The sequence below is a fragment of the Oreochromis aureus genome, linkage group 3 (assembly GCF_013358895.1).
Source record: "Oreochromis aureus strain Israel breed Guangdong linkage group 3, ZZ_aureus, whole genome shotgun sequence".
NCBI classification, from domain to species: Eukaryota; Metazoa; Chordata; class Actinopteri; order Cichliformes; family Cichlidae; genus Oreochromis; species Oreochromis aureus.
Window position 1 is genome coordinate 41145594 of NC_052944.1, and position 22268 is coordinate 41167861.

The following is a 22268-nucleotide window of genomic DNA, read 5'->3' on the forward strand; positions in this document are numbered from 1 at the left end:
AAACGATACAGTGGACAGGGACCACCTCTTTGAACTGGAAGAAGATTGGGAGTGGAAGGACGCGGTGATGTGTTCAATCGCGTTTTCAAAGATGACATTTTTACGGTCGAAATGTTGAAACGAGATTACGCTGCGACCATGATCACAATGGTCAGCGAGTACCGAAGCTCGGGGCCTTGTCGTGGGGACCCAGACAACGGTAGAACAGCGCTTGCATTGCGGAGACACACACCTCTTACACACGGTGGACCGAGAGAGCATTGTAGTGACTTAACCCAATGTTCGTGATGCTGCACCACAGGGGAAACGTTTCACAAAAAAGAAAACACACGCTATCACACCACTCTTCGCAACGGGAGAGATCTCTCACGGATCGAAACGGGATCGCCCAAGAAACACCGGGTGCATGTTGTGATTAAATGTGTCTGTGCACACTACATATTGTTGTTGTTGTTGTTGTTGTTGTACATACTTTCCATAAAATAAAGTGTCGCTGATTCCTTACTACACACATCTAGTTTGTTTCTTTTGTTTGTTTTGTAGCCAGTGTGCGTGTGCAGGATAAAGATAAAGAAGAAGGACAGGAGACATGTGTAGAAAACCAACATACGCCAAAATTGAAATTATCCAGCCGATCCAGTTACATTATCCGCCGACCCAGCTACATTATCCGCCGACCTGGCTACAGCAACCGACAGTGACGGTACACACGCTGCTCCATAATCCATATATATCAGCGGTTAGTAGACAGCATCAGCCTTATACAGCCGCCGCACGAGTAGCCAACCAGGAACGAGTAGTCATCTCAAGCTATCTACGGCTAAGCTTGGATCTCGAACATGAGCCTAGAGAAACTCAAGCGCACAGGCACGACATAGCCGAAAAGTGCTACTTAATCGTTATCCGACATAGTTGAGGACGCCGAAGCTGCCCAAGACTACCACTTGGAGTGTGTTACTCCACCCCCAACCTAGTGAGGAAAACCCGCGCGATCATCGATCACTGTTTGGAGAACGGCGGCGGGCCGCTGAGTTTCTTCAGATAGTGCAGACTAACAACAAGGACTTGTACGAGAGCATGGAAAAGCACGGGCAAAAGGTCCCCAGGTACTATAACTTGTAAGATGACACGTTAAACGCCACTTTCCATCGATGCTAAGTTACCCTGTCTGTTGCTTTCCACTAGAGCTTAACAAAAGCCGCCACACCTTAACGGACGACGGCAGTCAGCGCTGGGAAGCAGGCTGGACCAAGTGTCGAAAGACATCGCCGACTACAGCTTCTTACCCAAAGTCACTGAGATCGTGGTCGGCCAGAAACACATGTTCGCAGAAAGCGTGATACTGACCAAGAATACAAAGACTTTACATTGTATTCAGCAAGGCCGATTTAAGGCTGATGGATATTGAGTTTACATGTTATGTGTCGCAGTGGTCTTATCAACATGATAGAGAACACATAATCCTTGCTCAGAAAATGAAATGCTGGACATGATTCGCAAGCTGCTCCATAATCCAGATATACCAGCGGTTACTAAACACAGCATTAGCCTCATACTGCTCTCACACAACATGCACATATACGGCCTGGATGACTGGGAGGCAGGCGCGGTTTGCATGCGGATCGACTGACTGCTGAATGAGTACGGAAACATGAAAGTGTGTGATGTTTGCTGTTATTAGCTGCCTTTGTATAGCATTTCCAGTGGTGTACGTTGAATTGATGGTTGTGAAATAAACAGAAATTACACACAAGTCACTGGTCTCAGTTTATTCCTAATTTTATTGTCACACAGATACATACCCCCATGTACATAAACACACATGTTTAATACAAAGCACAACGGAGCTACCCTCGAACTTACGCCGCTTCGCGAAAGTCATAACATTGTTCTCGCTTCACACGGAAACCATAGACGCCGCCTCCCTTCAGGATGCGCCAAGCTCCACAGGTCATACACGTATTTCATGGTTCTGAACGCCAGCGACGATCGCGCCGGAGTCCAACTGGCTTGTGTTTTGTCAGGATCTTAGCCATGAAAGCCAATGTCTTATAGAGAGCGTGGTACTGTTCAAGATGCGCGCGATCTTCGTTATCCCACGCAGCCTTTAGATCGCCACACCAGCTGGCTAAGCGATCGCTCGTAGCAACCTTCAGAAGGCCCTTGGGTCCGAGTCCCCAGAACGTGGGTGTAATCCGCGCCAACAGGATAAGAAGGACGAGGAGTTTATGTTTTAAACGCTTTGCTTTCGCGACGCCTTGCTTGACGCGAACGTAGAGATGCGAGCCCATTTTGGTCAGTCGCAGATACCTGCCGTGACTCGAAGCGAGGCACCTTGCCTTCCATGTACAGCTTGCTAAGTTTGTTCATGCTCTCGTAGTCTTTTGCGCCACGACATGCTGCTGCCCTCCACAGTGAGCTCCCCGCCACATCGCTTGTTATTCACAGCAGAGCCCTCAGAAGCCTCGCGCGGACATGCGGGTAACAACTCGAAAGCCGCCAACGAATGCCGATTTCGATTTCAACCCCACGGACCCACGGGAGGCGCATAGTATCTTACGCGCAACTTCGGCTTTATCGGTTATGCTTACATTTTGAAGAATCTGGTGAGAAATTCGCCGCACACGGAGCCTCTTATTCCACTCAGATAGAAATACCTAGCTACTTGTTGTGGCAATGTGGAGTCTTGGTCTTTGTCTGCAACGACACTTTCCCACTCTCTCCGCAGAAGCTCGAGCTCTTCCCCAAGGTGATCGCCGCCCTCCGCAATGTCGCACAGCGCACGGAATCTGGGCTTGCGGGCCTCGAAGTTCACGCCAGTTGGCTGTAAACCGCCAACCCCGGCGCCCGCGAAAGCAGGTCGCCAAACGCCGAGCTGTGCATCGGTCTATTGCGCCCGTAGCTCGTGTTGGCCAACCGCAATGTGAGCCCTTCGCGCCCGCAGAAGCCGTGAGCACGGCTACCACGCCTGAGTCTGCCGTGCATACCAGAACAGTGCCCGGAGAGCGCTGGCTAGTTCTACCATCGGAGTATCGGCTTTGTGCTCGAGCCTGCGGCACGCAGCGCTCCAGAAACATGAGGTGTCCCTCCAGAGGTCGATTCGCAAACGATGCAACGCACGCCTGCGGAACCGGGCGGTCTGGCTACGGTACCAACGCCGCCGACTTCATCTTTCAGATGAAACACCACGCCTTCGTTGTTAGATTCACACAAGACGTCACGGGAATCCCAGTCCCGTCCGTGACCAGAAACACTGCCTTTTTCGCCACGCTGGTGTCACGTAGCAGTTTCAAGGTGAGATAGTCTATAGCGCCCGCTGCTCCGCCTACAGAAATCCAGGTGGGTGCAAGAGGGTAGCGGTCTCTGGTTTCCCTAACCGCCGCTTTTGCGCCCCCGTCCGCCCTTCACCAGAATCAGACACTCTGACGCCCATCTGTCTCGACTGTAATGTTCCACCAGTGTTCTTGCCATGTTTTCGATGGACGCTAACCGATCTCCTCCACGTAGTCGCTAGCCTTGATCTTAAATCTCATTATCAAATGGTCGACTCAACATCCAGTCGTATCGTTCGCGGGTCGCCATCACATCGAACGGCGATAGATGGGATTCGCGAGCATAACGTGCAGTGCCTGGTTCTTCAGTCCCATTGTCAGACGCCCTATCAACTCGCCGGGCCTGACTGGCGCATTATAGCGCCGCACGCACGCACACACGCACACACACACACACACACACACACACACACACACACACACACACACACACACACACACACACATGTCAGTGATCAGGCACGTTCACAGTCGGCCGCCAGTCGGCTGTTGGTCGGAGCGACTTGGTCGTGTTTAAGTTTCTTCTTTTCTTCGCTGAAACATATGTTCCTGTAGCTAGATCTCCGGGTTGACTTGTGAGCAAAGGTCCTCTGTGGACATAGTATTGCTTCTGTTATATGACCTCATGTGCACACAAGTAGGAGCTAGACAGTTGAGAACCTGTGTGCAGAAACATGTCAGCCAAGGGAATTTACGCTCATGCTTTTTGATACAGTGGGCTTCAGACAGCCCAGATTCGAACCAAATTCGCCCCGGCCTCACTATGACCAAGTAGGCGGTGGAGCGCCGCCACGCTGGGGTAGGTGATCGAAAATATCACCCACGCCAGCCACAGCTGCGTGTTATAACGCCATAGCGTTGTTTTATCTAGAACGCCGCTGTGTCTCGCCTTGAGCTTCAGCAACGCCACTGTGTTTGTGACCGTGTCGCACGCAACCATGTCGATTTCGTGTAGAATCCCCAGTCTCGCTGTATACCCTTACACCCGCCACACAGCTGTTATGGCACGCGGTACCGCTTTTTGTATCCGAGCAGCGGTCGGGTGAAGGTATGCCGCCACTCTTAAACCTCCGCAAATTGGACGCAGGTGCAAGGCCTCTAGTTGCGTGAGGACAAGTTGGGAAACTGGACCCACCTGGGGTTTGGTTTTTTCCCCGCTGAATACATTTTACAGTCGGGCGCCCACCGCCACTCCGATGTGCGCTGACATACGTGTTTTATCCCACACCCGCCTCACATGCCGCTACACTAGGGACTTTGTTATACGAATATCCGCAGCACACCAGCACGAAACTCTGAAGCCTTGGAGTCGGAAACGCTCAGTTGTTTGACGAGTCGACGCACCCAGTCCAATTTACTCGGGATTGCTGTGTCGGTCTTGCAGCGCCGTGGGTGAACACGCCCATGTTTATCAGGTTATGGTTTCTCGCCTTTCCGCGGAGCCATAGAGTCCAGCGCTCGCGTTATGCCTTGCACTTTGTACCACCGATGGTCATCCGTCGACTTCGCGGCAGGCAGCCTGACACGGTCTTGAATTCGATCGTCGCGCTTCCTAACATCCTCGTAGAGCAAACTAACAGAGGTCGGTTCTGCAAAGCTTTGCGATCGGGCCGATACGGTGTACTAATAGTCAGTAGATACAAAAACCCCAAGATGTTCGCCAGACACCGCCACATGCAACGCACTATGAACCGCAAGAGAATGCCCGCTAAAGTCGCCATGTCGAACGGCAAAGACATGTTCGCGGCAAAACTCGCGCTCGTGTCGGGTGCCGCAGCCTCGCCCATGGCGGTTCACAGGCCGCCGGAAGCTCGATTGCTGTCATAACATCTCTCATCGTGGGGTTTCTGACACTACCCAATAACATTATCTATTTCTCGACCACAAACATTCGCCCGCTGACGACAACGAGGACAGTAACGGAGAGCACAGATACGCTACATTCACGCTGGGATTGCGCTGGTCGCCCTAGGGTGCCTTGCCATGGTGGTGAGCATAGTGCTGTTACTCGCCGCAAACAGCAAACGGAAGGTCGACGCTCGCCGCCACCTCTACCAACGCTGTCACAGGGAGCACCATGACTGTGTACGCGCGTTTGGCGATGATGAACGGAACTGTTTATGGCCGTGATCGCTGGGTGCATGGAGTTGCTGTATCGCCCCTCACCAGTAACGCAGCACAGGTCTCATAACGCCGAATGTGCCATTGCGGTGTTCAACATCATCATATATGTGATGTACGTGGTCACCATGATACCACGGCGTCCGCATCGCGAGGGAAACACGAAAAAAGAACATACTGACTCTGACCTCTCGGATATGACGGACGTCAGTGACCAACGTGGCAGCGCCCGAGAATATGTCACTAGAGGTGCAAACCTGTACACCACCGACTGGTTATATGATGTAGTGCTATTGTGCTTTTTTATTTGTTGTGTGGAACTGAGCAATAAAGAGTCACAGGCATATGTACGGTCTCACGCCTCTTTTTATTGTTGTTGGTTTACATGTGGAACACTTTATACATGAAAACAGGTTTGTAACACATTACTTTTTTAACTACCAGCAGACTTGCATCACACGGTTTACAGTGACAATGTGCATCGGACATCCCATGTACATCCCAGGAAACAGCACCTATCTACTAATTGTGAGAGACACAGATGTAGTATAACTACTTGGGTTCATTACCTTATGTGAGAAAAGCATATACGGACTTAACATGGATTGGTATGACGGAGTGCATTTAACAGGCAGGGTTTTTACGGCACATGAAAGGGCCTTGCTGGAGCAGCACGCTCGTGTGTGAAATGCGCATACTGACAATGGGGAGACGCTAGGCGTGAAAGGAGCCGTTGCCAAGAGGCCAATGGACTTGAGGTTAACGCATTATCATCACATGAACGCCTTGGTAGCTTTACTCTCCTGTTACATGGACTCAAAGTGCGAGTCTATCATTCGCTATCCTGAGCGAGAGATACAGAGTGGTGACCCGTAATGACGCAAAGACAACACGATTATCAACTGTATTTTCGTTATTATTGTTGTGAGATACACACGCAGAGGGTGCTGCATGTTACAAGCAGTTCCCTCTGCAGAAGACAAACGGGAAAATGACATTGGGGTCACACTATCCATACACGGAAGGAAGGGGTTGTTGGGGTTTAAACCTATTTGATATATTACCGCGTTTCTGTGACAACCGAATAAACTATTTTCTCGAATCTCACTGGCATTTCTTTGTTCTGTGCGGTGTTGGTAGCACTCACACACATATATTGCTTGATGTTTGTAATTGTTTGCTTGGAAGACACTGCGTGTATGTGACACTTCCATAATAGCGCCACATATATTGCTTGATGTTTGCACTTGTTTCTACCTAGACGACACTGTGTGTATGTGACATTTCCATATTCCGTGAGTACTTCTCAATCCGACACCTAAAGACCCAATTAGCGCTATGACTTCTTCGAGTTTGGCAGAGATGTTACTTTTCATCTAACTCTACAACACTGAAAATGGTCTGAACATACAACACGCATATTTTAGATATACTCAACGCTCATACGAAAGGCCCCTGGTGTGTGACGGTTGTTATTGTTGACCGCTGCATGCTTTTACAAAGCACATGTTTTAGGTCATTTGTCACGGGCTAACATCAAACCGAGAATGTCCGTAAGGCTAAGTCGAGCTTTATGTGGGCTGCCAGGACAGCGGACGACTCGAGCGAGAAGAGCGATCGGTATCACACGCGGGTAATCAACAGCCTGAAACGTGAATTGTTAGAGCTTCAAAAACCTTGAGTTGGAGCGCACGCAACGCCGGGATCAAGATGCGCGCGAAGTCCGAAAGTCAGCGCCAAACAGCCCCAATGCGCTGGACCAATCCCACCGACTGGCAGCTGACCTTGAATTGTGTAAGAAGGAACTAGCGGCGACTCAGGCAAGCTTTTAGACGAGGCGCGGCGAAGAACGAGAGGCCCTTAGGGTCCAACTGTCCACAGTTCAACGGGCGCCATCGGCCACCCAAGACGCCGAAACAAAGCGGACGAAGCCCTGCTTCGCTTGGACTGGGTAGGCAGCCATTATCTAGCGGTGACTCTTCCCGAGGACCACATGTTCAAACCGGGAGAGCCCACATTCGCAGGGTCTTGCACAAACTGTACAAGATAAGAATGGGTAGTAGACTGGCCACCGGGTTCACTGTGCTGCTGGAAAATATAAACATTATGCTCGCACACGGACCAAGAGTGGTACGCCAAACACTTTGGTTTTCGCCATGGAACCCGCACCCACGGAAACGACTACATCTCCGCTGACAGGATAGACGCGACTAACGCTGGCTGCTGTTTGAGATGGGCACACGCCCGCCGTCAAGTGTTAGCCGGGCTTCAGACTGTGTTAAGCAGCACAGGTAAAGGCGGCGTGACAACCGTGGCTCTGTGCACAGGCAAGTCCATGTACACAGCGACGCCGCCTTGTTCCGCCGACACCGTGTCTCAAGGCCTTTGAGCGATTCGAGCGCCAAGGCGTAGACAGGGCTTATAAGGTTCGGAAGGAGCAAGGTGTGTTGTACATGTCTCTGACTGCAGGATTGGGCCGCGATTTCAAACGACGACCGCTGGCAACGCTGCAGGCAAGCTGTGTCGGAAAAGACAGCGCTGAATCGAGCGACGCGATGTCGATAACCGACGCACGCCATGTTAGCGCTTTTCTAGATATTGCCAAGAACAATGGGTCAGGGCTATGACACGCTTGCATATGCGCCGAGGACGCCAAGGCTGACAGTGGCGCTGTTTCAGCGGAGACGCCGGTGTGGCAAATCGTATGTACTCGCTGCTGATCGCACAGCTCAACAAGATGAACATGAGCGTTGCACGTTAGCGCCTGACTTAACAAGGCCGCTGGAACCCTAGGGGAAATGTGTTCGATCAAGGACGGTATACGCTACACAAGCTCATGGGATTTAAAAGGACTACTGGACAACAACCTGTCGCTGGAGAGGTTCACCGAGACGCACCGTGAACTACACTGTGTCGCGCTGGCAAAGTTTTGCGAAAAGTGTACGACTCTAAGCTAATGGAAGACAAACACCTGAACGAACGGCACTCGTAAGGCCACCGCGAGCCCCGAATCGTAAAGACCTGCAGTGCTTTGTTTCAAAACTAAGGGTGTCGACCAAGTCTTCTGAGCAGGTTTCATGCAAGACGACCTCCGCTTCTGGGCCGCCAATGTTATCGTAGGATGAATACGCCTGATGACCGTGGACCTGTTGGAACGAACGTTACGCTGCATGGAGTTGTTCTACGGACCAGAAAGGGACCCTTGGTTATTTTCTCGGTAGCGCCACAGCCACAGCCGGTGGGTGCTTCTACACGGATATGGGAAGACGGCCGATTCGAGGCCTTGTTAGCAAGACTCCACGCCACTGTTTGTCAACAGAAGGCAGTTCCAAGACCCCGAGCACGCCGAGGCTGTGACATATCTTCAATTCAACACTGTGACGGAGCAATCCAGACGGATATTCACCAGCCAAGCGACTGTCAGCGAACCAGACGCCGATGAACCCCACGCATTCATCCGGAGAGGCTGCGGTATTTCATCAGGATAAACAGCAGAGGGAGTACACGGCGGCGCACATCGCGCAGACACACGAAAGACGACGTGCCGGAGACAGGTTTCTCAAGGTGACACGCTATGCGGCGCCGCAAGAGAGGCCCTAACGCCTGGTACGACGTTCTGAAACAGGCCTCTCAGGCACCGCCGAAACTGCCTCGCCATCGCCGCATCGCCGGGTGTTCAGCCCACGGAGAGGGATTATCTCACCGTGGATCGACTCTGGATCGGCTGTAGAGTGAGGCTGATATGGCACATGGATTCGAACGGGATACAAATAGCAAGCGTCAAGGCCCAGCTCTTCAGCCTTTCAAAGAGTCTCCGCTGGCAGGCTTAACGAGGCGAAAGTCAGACACACCGAGGGCGTGATAGTCGATTATTAAATTAAAACGAATCAGGGATTCAACGTGTTTCACGTGAGGGGAACACAGAGCGGCACGGTTCACAGAGTGAGTCCCTCCGAGTGGCACTGTCACAACTGGGTGGTGACCACCCACCGCTGGCGTGTTTGTTGGCCATGAACACATACGACTGTCAAGGCTGTACAGTTCACGGTCAGGTGCTGTACCACCCCTAAGTACTTTGCGAAGCTCGCCTTATTAAACCCTCGTGTATGTGGTGTTGACCAGGGTGGTGAACCGAGAGAACCTACAGATGACAAACTGTAACTTTGCTAACAAGGTCGGACGTGTTGATTTTTACAACGACAAACTGGTGATGTATCGTAAGAGAGTGGAGATGAACTACTCGTGCTGAAAGGGTGCTTGTGTGGGGTTTTTGTTTTTGTGGGGTTTTTTTTTTACAAGGCCGAGATGGATGTAGATTGTTGGCACAGACTGACGTTGGAAGAAATGATACTCCTGACATGTTCAACCGCTCGCTGGGAAACACTGGCGATTTATATCAGGGCTCACACGGACCGCCCTTCGCAGTTAACAACTCGCCACCTAAGCGGTTGGCACAAGATGACTTGGAGACATACATAATTGCTCGTTGGTGCCCTTGGTTCTCTCGGTCGCTCGGACCTCTGTCTGATTGTGACATGAATACGCCGCGTCAAATTGCTCGGATCGCCAAAGTGTCGCACCAGTACAACTGCACTAGAAGTACTTACGCGGTGGCAATCGTATTGACCGGCCTAACCTCACGCAGCAACCGCACAGCCGCGATCGCACTCTGGCTAAGAGGTTGTTATTCAAAGACTGAAGTGTCCACGGATAGCGCCAGCAAGCCATGTCGCCCACGCGAGTACATCGACCTATACGGATCTCACACGCACGGTCTCACTGAGCGGAAACCCCTCCAAGGATGTTCCTTTCGCAGTTACAAATACAATTCAGCGAACAATGACTTGCCCGGGGTTATTCCACTTTGTTCGCGACGGAGACCTATATGTGCCTCACGCCACACGGACTGAACGCTGAATACATTCAAACTCTAAAGGATGTGGCCGCAGTGCTCCCGCCAACAGTTCCATGGCCAGTAGGTCGCTTTCAACGCGCTCACATGTACGGAAGTCGAACTGATCAACACGGGCCACGAGCAATTGCAACAAGGCGACCGATTCACCGTGATAGCTACCAAATCAACGCCGACAGGACAGCTCAGTTAGAAGCGCCTTTGGACCCCGGTATGATCTACACGCCAATAAGGGCATATGGGGAGGATTGCTGGCCACTAGGCGAGTGAACACCGAAACCGGGCGGAGACTGCATCAAGAGTTGCTACGCTATAAAGGACGACGAGGCGCTCGACGTGTTCCAGCTCATGTCGCTTTACACGCCAAATAGCACGCTATCGACAAGCTACCCTGGTAGCCAACGGAGGTGGCTACCACCGTACCAGACCAGTGTCGTGGGACCGCAGCGGATGCCGCGAACGGAGAACTCGAGCAGTTGAACATTGAAGCAGTTATCGACAACAATCAGGTCAAACGATATCTGAGAACTGTGATACGCCATGCCCTGACCATAGTGGAAAGCGCCCAGGGTTTTGCCTCATGGACAAGTTATTAGAGCTTGTAAAGGATACACAACTAGTCCTATTCATACCGGGAGAGGTTCTGTGCGCAGCTGAATGTAAACCGCTGGCTTTCGTGACAAACGATTTGTGTGCTACCAATATAAATGTATGTATGTTCATGTGTGTGTTGATCTCAACAATAAACGACATGAAAACAACCCACATGTGTTGAGTGTACTTTATTCACATTGCGAGATACACCATCCACTTAGCGTGGCAAGTCAACTGAACTGTGCGAGTACTTTTGATGTAAGTTGGGTCGAGTCGATAAGGGTGACTGTGAGACAACCGATCAGCTTGTTGGCTTTGCGATGGCTTTTCGCTTTCTGTTTCAGGCGGCGCCCATAGACCTGTCCTTTGGCACCACAATTTCAACTGGGAGTCTCGGTGTTCGAAAGTTGACAGGGTACTCTTCGGTTGTGCTCAGTGACCTGTCGAGCTTGGGACCCTCCGAGGGTTCCTGCTGCTGCTGTTGCTGCTGTTGTTGTTGCTCCTGCTACTGCTCTGCAAATCCCCTCGACGGCCTTGTGTGTCCTCTGCATGTAACGCTTGTAACCATCGAGATGTCAGCGTTGCGCCGCGAAACCCCCGCGTGTAAACGCACTTTGTCTTTCGGGTCTTAGAATACCAGGGATTTAGGTCCCAGGGTACGGTTTCGCCGTTGTCGCCCAATACGGTGGGCCTGCATCACAGTCCAGTGAATGTGCTGCAGTTGTTGTAGGGGAAGTGATGCCCAGGTGCCATCTGCCTTCGTGCCGCCGTCATGATGCTGGTGTCGCCTGAACGCTGCAGACGCACAGATAGCACTTTGTCAACCACAGCATAGCATTCGCCAATACCAGGGCACGCAGAGTTAATGCTATGAAATCCAACAGCTGCTCACTGTACTTTTGAATGCCACTGGCCATGGTGCCCGTGATCTGTAAGCACGATTTAACAGAAAGCGCCGACACTCACACCAGGGACCGCAGAATTAATGTAGTGGAATCCAAGAGCGACTTTATGTTCTTGCGAGCACAGGCTTCAGGTTACACAGTATCGGGCAGTTTTCATTGTCCTAGTACTATCTGGCGTGAATCTAATGAGCACCACGCATATCGCGATTGCTGGGACGCCAAACAACAGGGCATATGAATCTGTCACTGGATTAAACACCAGATGGGCCATATTGTAAATGCAGTAGGAGCAGCGATAGGATAGCCCAACCGACAGGAGCCGGATTGTACTGGTCTCGATTTATTATCGGTATCTCCTTGTGTCTGCCTAATCCATTGTGCTCATGTCGCCGTCGAAAGTGGTGTGCAATGCACGATCTTTCTGCAAAGTGCTAAAACCTCTGCTACCCGTTGTCGCCACGGCAGAGTATTGCACTTGCCTGATCGCCTCGCTTAGCATCTTAAGTTCCACGGTGCAATAGGACCACATGACTTTCAGTTCCGCTTAGAAGAAATAGTATCCTATATCCGTAGTACCAGTCGCCCAACGCTGGAGCGTTGCCATGTCCACAAGGCATGCACGCTACATAATCCAATGGCGCACATTCGCATTTTTACCTTAACTCCCATTATGGTGCTCTCTCGTCGCTTTCTGTGCGTGACGCCCGTTATATGTGCCTAAACAGCCGGACTAATCCAACTGCATTAATCCACACAAACACGCCGATCGCCCACACGCACAGGTGTGACTCCGCCAAGGCCGGGCGGGAGTACATTTGCCTTCGTGGCAGGTCCTCCAATACAGCCACGCACATGTAGGCCACGATCAATTGAAAGCGAGTGCAAACGAAGATGTTTTAGATACGCCAAATCAGGATACAAGCGCCTTTACTGTGGTCGTAGTCTTTTGCCTCGAGGCGCACGTGGCACCGGCGTACAAACCCCAAATCAGAGTTGTGCACACCGATAGCGACCATATCGCAGCTACTCCGCCAGCAACTCCCTAACTGTACAAACGCAGAGCGTGAGCCACTATAGTGATAACAATGACACATGTTGAAAGTAACCGTAAGGCCATGTACAACTTCAGCTTCCAAAAGCGGACCTGTTCGTAAGCGTGGTATTTATCCAACATACCACAGGAGGGAGGTATAACGGTGAATGGCCGACGCCGCCATGTTTTTATTCAGTATGACAGATAGCACTAACTCCTGATCGGGCAAATGCCCTCTGGGAAGCATGGTTGTTCTCGCAATGTAACGCTTTGGGGGTGTTATCACCAGTGAATTATCACGCGCTGACCACACTCAAAAGGCATGCCTTAAGAGTCTGGCAGAATCTGCCGGTTGCCGGATAACTCAGAGTCCTGGTAGCGAGATACCGCAGTATCGGCTACAGCGACCATCGCCTGAATCCGGGCGTGATCTGAGTAACGCCACACGCAAGATCCGTTGCATCGAAGGTATGGGCGCAGTTCGTCCCGGATGTGCACGTAGTAGCATCGTCCGCTATTCAAGGTAATCGCAAAGCGAGCTCGCCCTCGCTCACGGCCCACACGAGAGTGAGGGTGACACCGCTGGTCTTCTAGGAGAACGCGCTCCTCAAGAAGACGACGGCCACCAGGTACAATTTATAGCTGACGGAGCGCCCTTGTCGCTGGGCACGGTCGTAGCCTGAACCTCGCCTGCAGGACACATATCGCCGAGGACGGATCGGCGGAACCTACCAGCTGTAGCACCTCTTTCACCAGATGCGCCTAGCTACAATGCAGTGTATTGCGAACCAAAGGTGTTCGCTGACACCGAACGCTTTTGTATGCCATGTTCATCACGTTACGCATCACCGCAGCTCTGCGGGTGTCCAGAGAGCGAGCTGAGCGAGAAGCCGCCGTCGATCTGATCATTTCGCGGAAGCGACTCAACGATTTGTTCCATTCTGACACCAGCAAGTGTATTGGCATAGCAGGAATGTACAGCTCTTCCATACCGACGCATTCGCACATCAAACCTTTTCGCCATCACGCTGCTGGGTTCCGCGACATTACTGTTGTACAGGTCCACGATACCACAGTGCTGCCCGCCCTCGGCGTGACCGCATGAACCTCACACACACGCCTCCAACCTTCGCCCCGAGGAAACGCCGTCCATGATCTGGGACGCGACGTGTTTGAAATGGATGGTTCCCATAGCTGTTGTTACAACTACCAAGGAAACTCACGGTCGGACATATCACGCCGTCGCGTGCCAGTCGCCCCGCGGAGTCCTCATGACTCGCCATTGTTCGACGCCGCCGCGATGAACACCGGGGTTTTCAGTAGACCACAAAGCGACTTTTACGGTTATGTGTCTCTGTTCTGTTGTGCATATGGTCTCAGCGCACAAACTACTTTGGCTTCGCCTCTAATGCATAAACAGTACAGATCATCGCACACTGTTGTCGCACGTGCAGTTAGTTGTTTGCAGTTCTACCACCACACCATGCGCAGTAAATAAACCTGTGAATGCATGTTGTACAATATGAAAAGCCTCACCGATTTGTCGACAAACACATTTATTATGGGCCCAAAAGCTCACCGACGGTAGACAAACGCTACGACATGGGCCCAAAGTTTCACCGATTTGTCGACAAACGCTGGTCGGCCTGGGCCCAAAAGCTCACCGACGGTCGACAAACACTACACACAGCTCAATGGATCTCACCACACCTTTGTGTGTTCTTGTTTTTTTTATTTGATGTTGAAATGTGTATTGTGCTTGTAAAAAATAATAAAGAACATTTGGGGCACGGTGCGTTGTCAGTGAAAGTTGTCTTTATTTTTTTTTTTTTTGTTGAAAGACACCACCATTACACAGCGTGATTTATTGCAACAATACACACAGTTAGATTTATTGGAACACTACACACAGCTCTTCGGGTGTAATCGTTAGGTTGGCTGACCTGCAGCACTTTCCTCGCTGACCTGCAGGTTTGAGCCGACCTGCAGGTTTTGGGCCACCCGACCTGCAGGTTTGGAGTTGCCGACCTGCAGGTTTGGAGCCGCCGACCTGCAGGTTTGAGTCGCCGACCTGCAGGTTTGGAGTCGCCGACCTGCAGGTTTGAGTTGCCGACCTGCAGGTTTGGAGAGCCGACCTGCAGGTTTGGAGCCGCCGACCTGCAGGTTTGGAGTCGCCGACCTGCAGGTTTGAGCCGCCGACCTGCAGGTTTGGAGCCGCCGACCTGCAGGTTTGGAGTTGCCGACCTGCAGGTTTGAGTCACCGACCTGCAGGTTTGGAGTTGCCGACCTGCAGGTTTGAGTCGCCGACCCTGCAGGTTTTGGGGTCACCGACCTGCAGGTTTGAGTTGCCGACCTGCAGGTTTGAGCCGCCGACCTGCAGGTTTGGAGTTGCCGACCCGCAGGTTTGGAGTCGCCGACCTGCAGGTTTTGGGGTCGCCGACCTGCAGGTTTGAGTTGCCGACCTGCAGGTTTTGGGCCACCGACCTGCAGGTTTGGAGTTGCCGACCTGCAGGTTTGGAGTCGCCGACCTGTGGGTCGGGAGCCGCCGACCCGCGCTACGACATGGGCCCAAAGCTCACCGATTTGTCGACAAACGCTAATCGACATGGGCCCAAAAGCTCACCGATTTGCCGACAAACACTACACACAGCTCGATGGATCTCACCAACACCTCTGTGTGTTGTTTTTTTATTTGATGTTGAACTGTGTATTGTGCTTGTAAATAAATAAAGAAACTTTGAGGCATGGTTTGTCAGTGAAAGTTGTCTTTATTTTATTTGTTTGATGAAAGACACCGCAATTACACAGCATGATTCATTGCAACACACACACAGCTCTTCGGGCGCAATCGTTAGGTTGGCCGACATGGGCCCAAAGCTCACCGATTTGCCGACAAACGCTACGACCTGGGCCCAAAAGCTCACCGATTTGCCGACAAACGCTGGGCCGACCTGGGCCAAAAAGCAGACCCATCTGTGTTCATAACGGCAGCAGGCATGGTTCACGTTAGCGGACCTGTGTTGGTGTACGCTGGTACCGTGACCGATCAGGAGGGCCGCCGGTGCCGGGAGTCAGAACGGTGGTTGTGTTTGAGTGAATGTCTTCCTTTGTCAATGTGATCTCCCAAACATAATATACACTGTTGGTCACGTAAAGAGCACATCTGTTGTTATTACTCCAGACTGTACATAAACCCAAATAAAGTTTGTCTTGTACGCATTATAAACCGAGTCTGTGAATGTTTTGGTATTATACACAGTGTTGGGGAGTAACGGAATACATGTACCGCTGCTACGTATTCAGAATATAAAATATGAGTAACTGTATTCCGCTACAGTTACTGTTTAAAAGGTGGTATTCAGAATACAGTTACTTTGTTGAAATAAATGGATTACACGGCGGTACTTTCCTGTTTCATATTGTCGCTGGTCAGGATTATTTGGGTTTGTTTGACAGCTACGTTCTGTTGTTCCAGGCGGCAGCGCTACGGTTGCCATGGTTACAGGGTGACTGATAGCCGAACTCCAGGCCTGAGGGTCGGTGTCCTGCAGGTTTTAGATGTGTCCTGATCCAACACAGCTGATTTAAATGGCTAAATGACCTCCTCAACATGTCTTGAAGTTCTGCAGAGGCCTGGTAATGAGCTAATCATTTTATTCAGGTGTGTTGACCCAGGGTGAGAGCTAAAACCTGCAGGACACCGGCCCTCGAGGCCTGGAGTCCGACACCCCTGCTCTAAAGCATGTAGCCTGATGGGCAGTGTAGTCCGTGCTGCAGGGAGACTGACTACCATACCCGCTAGTGTGTCTGTGAGCGAGGGAGGGAGAGAAAGGAAAAGTCCGAGCTGTCACGGAGCAAAACGGAGCTGGAAGCATGTAAATATAATAATAACCACAGCAGCCAAGAAGAGTGCCTGAGGAGCCCATTTGTAAGTAAGCTATTAAGACTCATCTGTACACTGTGTTCGTGTTTTCCTCCGGAAAAATAAGTTCCGCTGGAGAAGTTTTCAACGCCTCTCTGTCTCCCAAAGCAAAGTTGACCCAGACAACAAAGTAAAGCTAGTTTTCGCCACCAGCCCGACAGGGAACCGGACGATAGCCAGAGGTCCTTTACTACGCGCTTTCATTATCACGCACTCTTCAGTAACAGTAATAAATCACAGCAATAGGACATTCATGTAGTTGTAAACAGCATGATAATATATTAAGTATTCCAAAGTATTCAGAATACGTTACTCTCATTGAGTAACGAACGGAATACGCTACAGAATACATTTTGGGGCATGTATTCAGTATTCTGTAATGGAATACATTTTAAAAGTAACCTTCCCAACACTGATTATACAGCACACACGCACTCATACATAGCTGATGACACAGAATTCAAGCTGATACGTGGTAACCCCTTTGTGTTTTTTTAATTTATTTGACAAATGCTGATTACAATGTCAACACATACATGTACAAACATCACAACGCCGAGCAAACACATGCCTATTCTCTCGCTAAAACTTAGTAGAATACAGGTGCGCGAGACTATGTCTATGCGTGACACATGTTACACTGAAAGATACAACCTGACCGCTTTCTCCGCAGGCACATTCTGAACAAACAGGATTAGGACATTCGCAGTTAGCGTGACCGCAAGGCTTGATGTACATCTTAGCCTTAGCACAATCCGAACAGATTACATCCTGTGACACGCTACTCATACGGACGAACCGGGTACCACGCCCACTGGATTTTACAGTAGAAACACCTTCGCACCCCTGACGCTGACACGCTTTTCAGGATGCAATTTCACATGCAATGTGTCCGCAGTTAAACACACACATGTGTGTCCATTCGTAACAACAGGGACACGGTACAGATCCGTAGGTCGTCCGATTGACACAGGAGGCGAGAGGACGCTGACGGTTGGGCTTCATTGAAAGATGCGCCGATAGGGGCCGCCCACCTCGATTGCCTCCTGCACGAACGGTCCTTCCACGCCGACACCTCCCGCGACACGGACGGTTCATCCGCCCCTGTAGCCCGGAGGCTCAGGTTTGTACCGCGGCGGAACTGTAGCAGAAGACCGCCGCTGGGAGGTAGTCCCATTTCACGCCGGGTGAAATCGCCCATGAGAGGTGTACGCGCGGTCTCCCACGAGTTAGGACGCCCAGTGGGCACAGTTGCATTGTAGCTTTTGGATCTGTGTGTCTAATGTAGGCTCAGTGGAAGACCTTTCGGCGTAATCCCTATCACTTGATCGGGCCGTGAAGTTCACGGTGTTGATAAAGTAAACGGCCCCGCGATCGAAGTTCGCAGTCCAGAATGTCTTGAAGCGATAACTTTGAACACAAGTTCTGTTGTACGGTGGTAGCCAGGAGAGGAAGGTTTTTGTACCTTTTCGCAGTAGGCAAATAGCTTCCGGTCGGGCACCAATGCATGCACCACCGCCAGCGCCTTGGTTCGCTGATCCTGTACGCATTCCATTTGCTTACATGGAAACGCTTCATGTACACGCCCGGGTAATGCCCGCTACGTCCGGGTCGGGGCGATAATACCGCTATGATGTGCTTATTTGCCAAGGACATGACTGTAGACACAGCGCAAGTCTGCTGTCCTGTTAACAAGCTCCTGTTCGGTCGGCTGGCTTTGCGCTGCGGGTCGGCTGGCTTTGGCGCTGCAGGTCGGCTGGCTTTGGCGCCACAGGGAGCAATGGCCCCACAGCGGCTATGTGTGGGTTTGACGCTTGTTGTTGCTCTGGCTTATATGGACCTGTTTCAGGGTTAGTAGATTTAACAGAATGTAATGTTCAAGCATAAGTGAGCATTGTTACTTATTCTACATTTGTTGCTTAGTAGAGTCTAGGACGGTGCTGAAATAAAACTGTGTACACAACCTTATGCGCCAACCAACCGTGTTCTATGACTGTGTGTTTCACAACAACATTACACCACTTACTCCTCTCTGGTCTCGCAAAACCCCACCCATGGTTAAATAGAATACATAAAAACTGGACCCCTGGTTCTACGCCACCGCATTCGGACGAGTCACACCGCCACCCACACATAGGAGTCTCAGAGGATAGCAGAGTAACACTAATACACCGAGATGAACCCGACCGGCAGTTGGTGTTTTGGACGGTGCGCACTGCCGGGCGATTTCTAACGCAAAACGGCAGGTCTACTTGGACACGCTTTGCAGAGTTCGCCAAGACGGTCGAGCCGCTTACTGTAACTTTCAAGGTCATGATGTTCAACATGTCTCTGTATAGACACCGCTGAGTGCTACGGGAACAACGGCTGGTGTCTGGCTATGTCGCCATGTGCACGAGCACCCCATTGAGCATGCCAAGCACGCTTAAGGATTTGTATGCTACCGCCAGGACAACAAAGGTTTGTGGACAAGTTACACGAGGCTTTCGGGCGATCCCAAATGCGCAGGCCACGACAATGTGGGATTGGCTGAGGACGATTACGAAATGTGGTTCACCGAAATGGACCACGACTTCACGGTGAGAGTCGAGGTAGAGCCTACTGTTATGTCCCAGCGAGACCGCCGCATCTTGAGACAAGGCGCTAGGACATCGACCCAGTCTGGAATATCATGATGGAGGTAACGGCTATATTCGCCTATACGCCTGGGCACAGAGCTGATGGCCTCCGATGCGGCCGACAATGCTGAGGAGCAACTGCCTCCCAGAGCACGGACACCGCAGCTAACCGAGCCATCGCCGAGCCCGACGACACCACCAACGACAGGCTGAACCAAGCTGCCTCCCAGAGCACCGACACTGATGACAAGGCAGCCATCGCTGAGCCCGACGACGCCAACGACAGCTGAGGAATCGCAAAGTCCTCAGAACGCCGCTAAAGCGAGACGGGGCGCCTGCATTAACCTGCTCTCTAGTATAATCTCATTCTCCAAGCGCATAAACAACTCACATGAAATGTTGTAGTCTTTGTTTATTGGCGACAATAAAACAATCATGAACAAAACCATACAGCATTTGTGTTCTTTTCAGGCAATGTAACAGCACACGGCACTCATTTCACACATCGGTCGGTATTATTTGCACAGAATACGCTCAGACACCGCCTTCGCCTTTCTTGGCCTTCTCCTTCGTAAAGGATGATCATCAGTCTCCTAAAATGCTGATGAAATCATCAAACAAGGTCACACAGTGCCAGATGTAGTCCTCGCCCCTCGCTTCTCTGCTTTCTCGATAATGAGCTGAGTGTCAAACAGGACAAAGCCGCACATGACGAGCAGTCCCAGGTAGGTGTTCGCCTCAAACAGAAGCGTAGATCCAAAGAACACGCTTGTCAGAGACACCAGGAACAGAATAGAACAGCCGGACATGAGTGTGCCTCGAGGAACAGGGTGGCCCCTGTGTGTGTCGCATAAGGCGCTGAGAGTGAAGCAGATGAAAATCACCGAGGTTCCCACAAGGCGGTCGCGATGACATTCGGATCGACAGCGATGACATCGCCCAGTATGGGTCCAAGGCTAAAACCTGTGAGCAAAGCAAATCCTTCAAGGAAAGCAAGTCTCTTCCTTTCTGTCTCAGGGTTATGGGGGTCACGGCAAACCAGATAAACAACCCCAGTGAGGTGAGGGTAGCCACCGAAAGACAGATCAACAACCCCAGGACTGCGAGGGGGACGCCGACTCACTGTAACCAGGCATGCGACCAGATAGATGTAGACGAGGGAGCCGACAGCAGCCAGACACATACAAATTGCCAAGCTTGAGTACACTTTCTTCAAGTGCTCCTGGGTGGAGTGAGATATGTGGGAGAACTGGAAGAGAGCATCTGTCTTGCTGTGGTCAAACGCGCTCATGGTGAAACCAGAGACCGCGATCGGATGATACGCCCTATGAAAAAGCCGCCTCCTTTCTCTCTGTTACGAGCCGCCTCCTTTCTCTGCTTTATAGTTAATGTGTGTTCTGAAACAGCAAAACCAAAGAACCTGCACTGGTTCCAATCACATATATACAAGACTGTACGTCTTTTACCGGTTGAAGCGTTAGCTTTGAAGCGATGGCCAACATATTACATAGACGTTACACGTTTTTCTGATTCACGTTTATTGTGCCACAATTGTGTAATTAAATCAACTGACATACAATGTATAAAGCAGCAATCATAGTAAATACACATGGTAAGACGTTATATTCGCTGCTTGTATTTTCGACTCAGGCGGATGCCCCGTCCGGACGGTAAAAGGCGGCCTCTGCTGGTCACAAGCACCATAGAGCATGCGCGAAAATGCAGTAATTTCCGCTTAGGCGGATCCCTGCCAGGAAGGAGAGGCGTGGTTCATGGGGACACGCCTTAGGGCCATGTGCAACGGGTAGTGCGTTTTTAAAACGCCCCTGTGGCCGCGCATTTTATTACAACGTTGAGAAAGCCTTGCCGCTGAGGCGCCTGTTCCTCTAACCTTGTGCGCCCGCTTGTTCTCGGGCGTGGTCGGAGACCCCGAGGGGCGGTGTGTTATTATGGTGGTGGTGGTGATGGTGGTGGTGATGGTGATGATGGTGATGATGGTGATGATGATGATAGGGGGTCGCTAGAGACCTCGGGCGCGCGCTATGATGATGATGATAGTGGGGGGGGTCGCCAAGACCCCTCGGGCATAGCGCGCGTTATGATGCTGTTTAGGTGGGGCGGGTCGCTAGGACCCCCTCGGGCATATGCGTTATGTTCATGATAGTGGGTCGCCGACCCCCCTCGGGCATGTGTGCAGTTATGATGTTGTTTAGGTGGGGGTCGCTAGGACCGCATAGGTGCATGTGCTATGATGCTGTTTAGGTGGGCGGGATGTTGTTAGGACCCCCTCGGGCATATGCTATGTTCATGATAGTGGTCGCTAGGACCCCTCGGGATGTGCGCCTTCGGGCATATGCGCGCGATGATGCTTAGGTGGGGGTCGCTAGGACCCTCTCGCATGTAGGTAGTGGGGGCGCTAGATGATGCATGATAGTGGGGTCGCTAGGACCCCTCGGGATGATGATAGTGGGGTCGCGACCGGGCGTAGGCGATGATGATGTTTAGCGTGGGGGTCGCTAGGACCCCTCGGGCGATGCTTTATGATGTTTAGTGGGGGTCGCTAGAACCCCTCGGGCGAGCAAGCGCGATGATGATGATAGTGGGGTCGCTAGGACCGCTATGATGCGTTATGCGTTATGATGATGATGATAGTGTGTGTGTGTGTGGGGTGTCGCTAGGACCACCTCGGGCGACGCGCCACTTAATCGCAGTCCTCAGAACGCCGCTAAAGCGTAGACGTGGCGCCTGCATTAACCTGCTCTCTAGTATAATCTCATTCTCCAAGCCGCATAAACAACTCACATGAAATGTTGTAGTCTTTGTTTATTGGC

The 22268-nt window shown here is 51.4% G+C and overlaps 1 pseudogene; it reads right to left on the reverse strand.

Moving 5' to 3' along the window:
- Positions 1-19930: 19930 nt before the first annotated feature.
- On the reverse strand, positions 19931-20728 carry LOC120433745 (annotated as a pseudogene).
- Positions 20729-22268: the final 1540 nt, after the last annotated feature.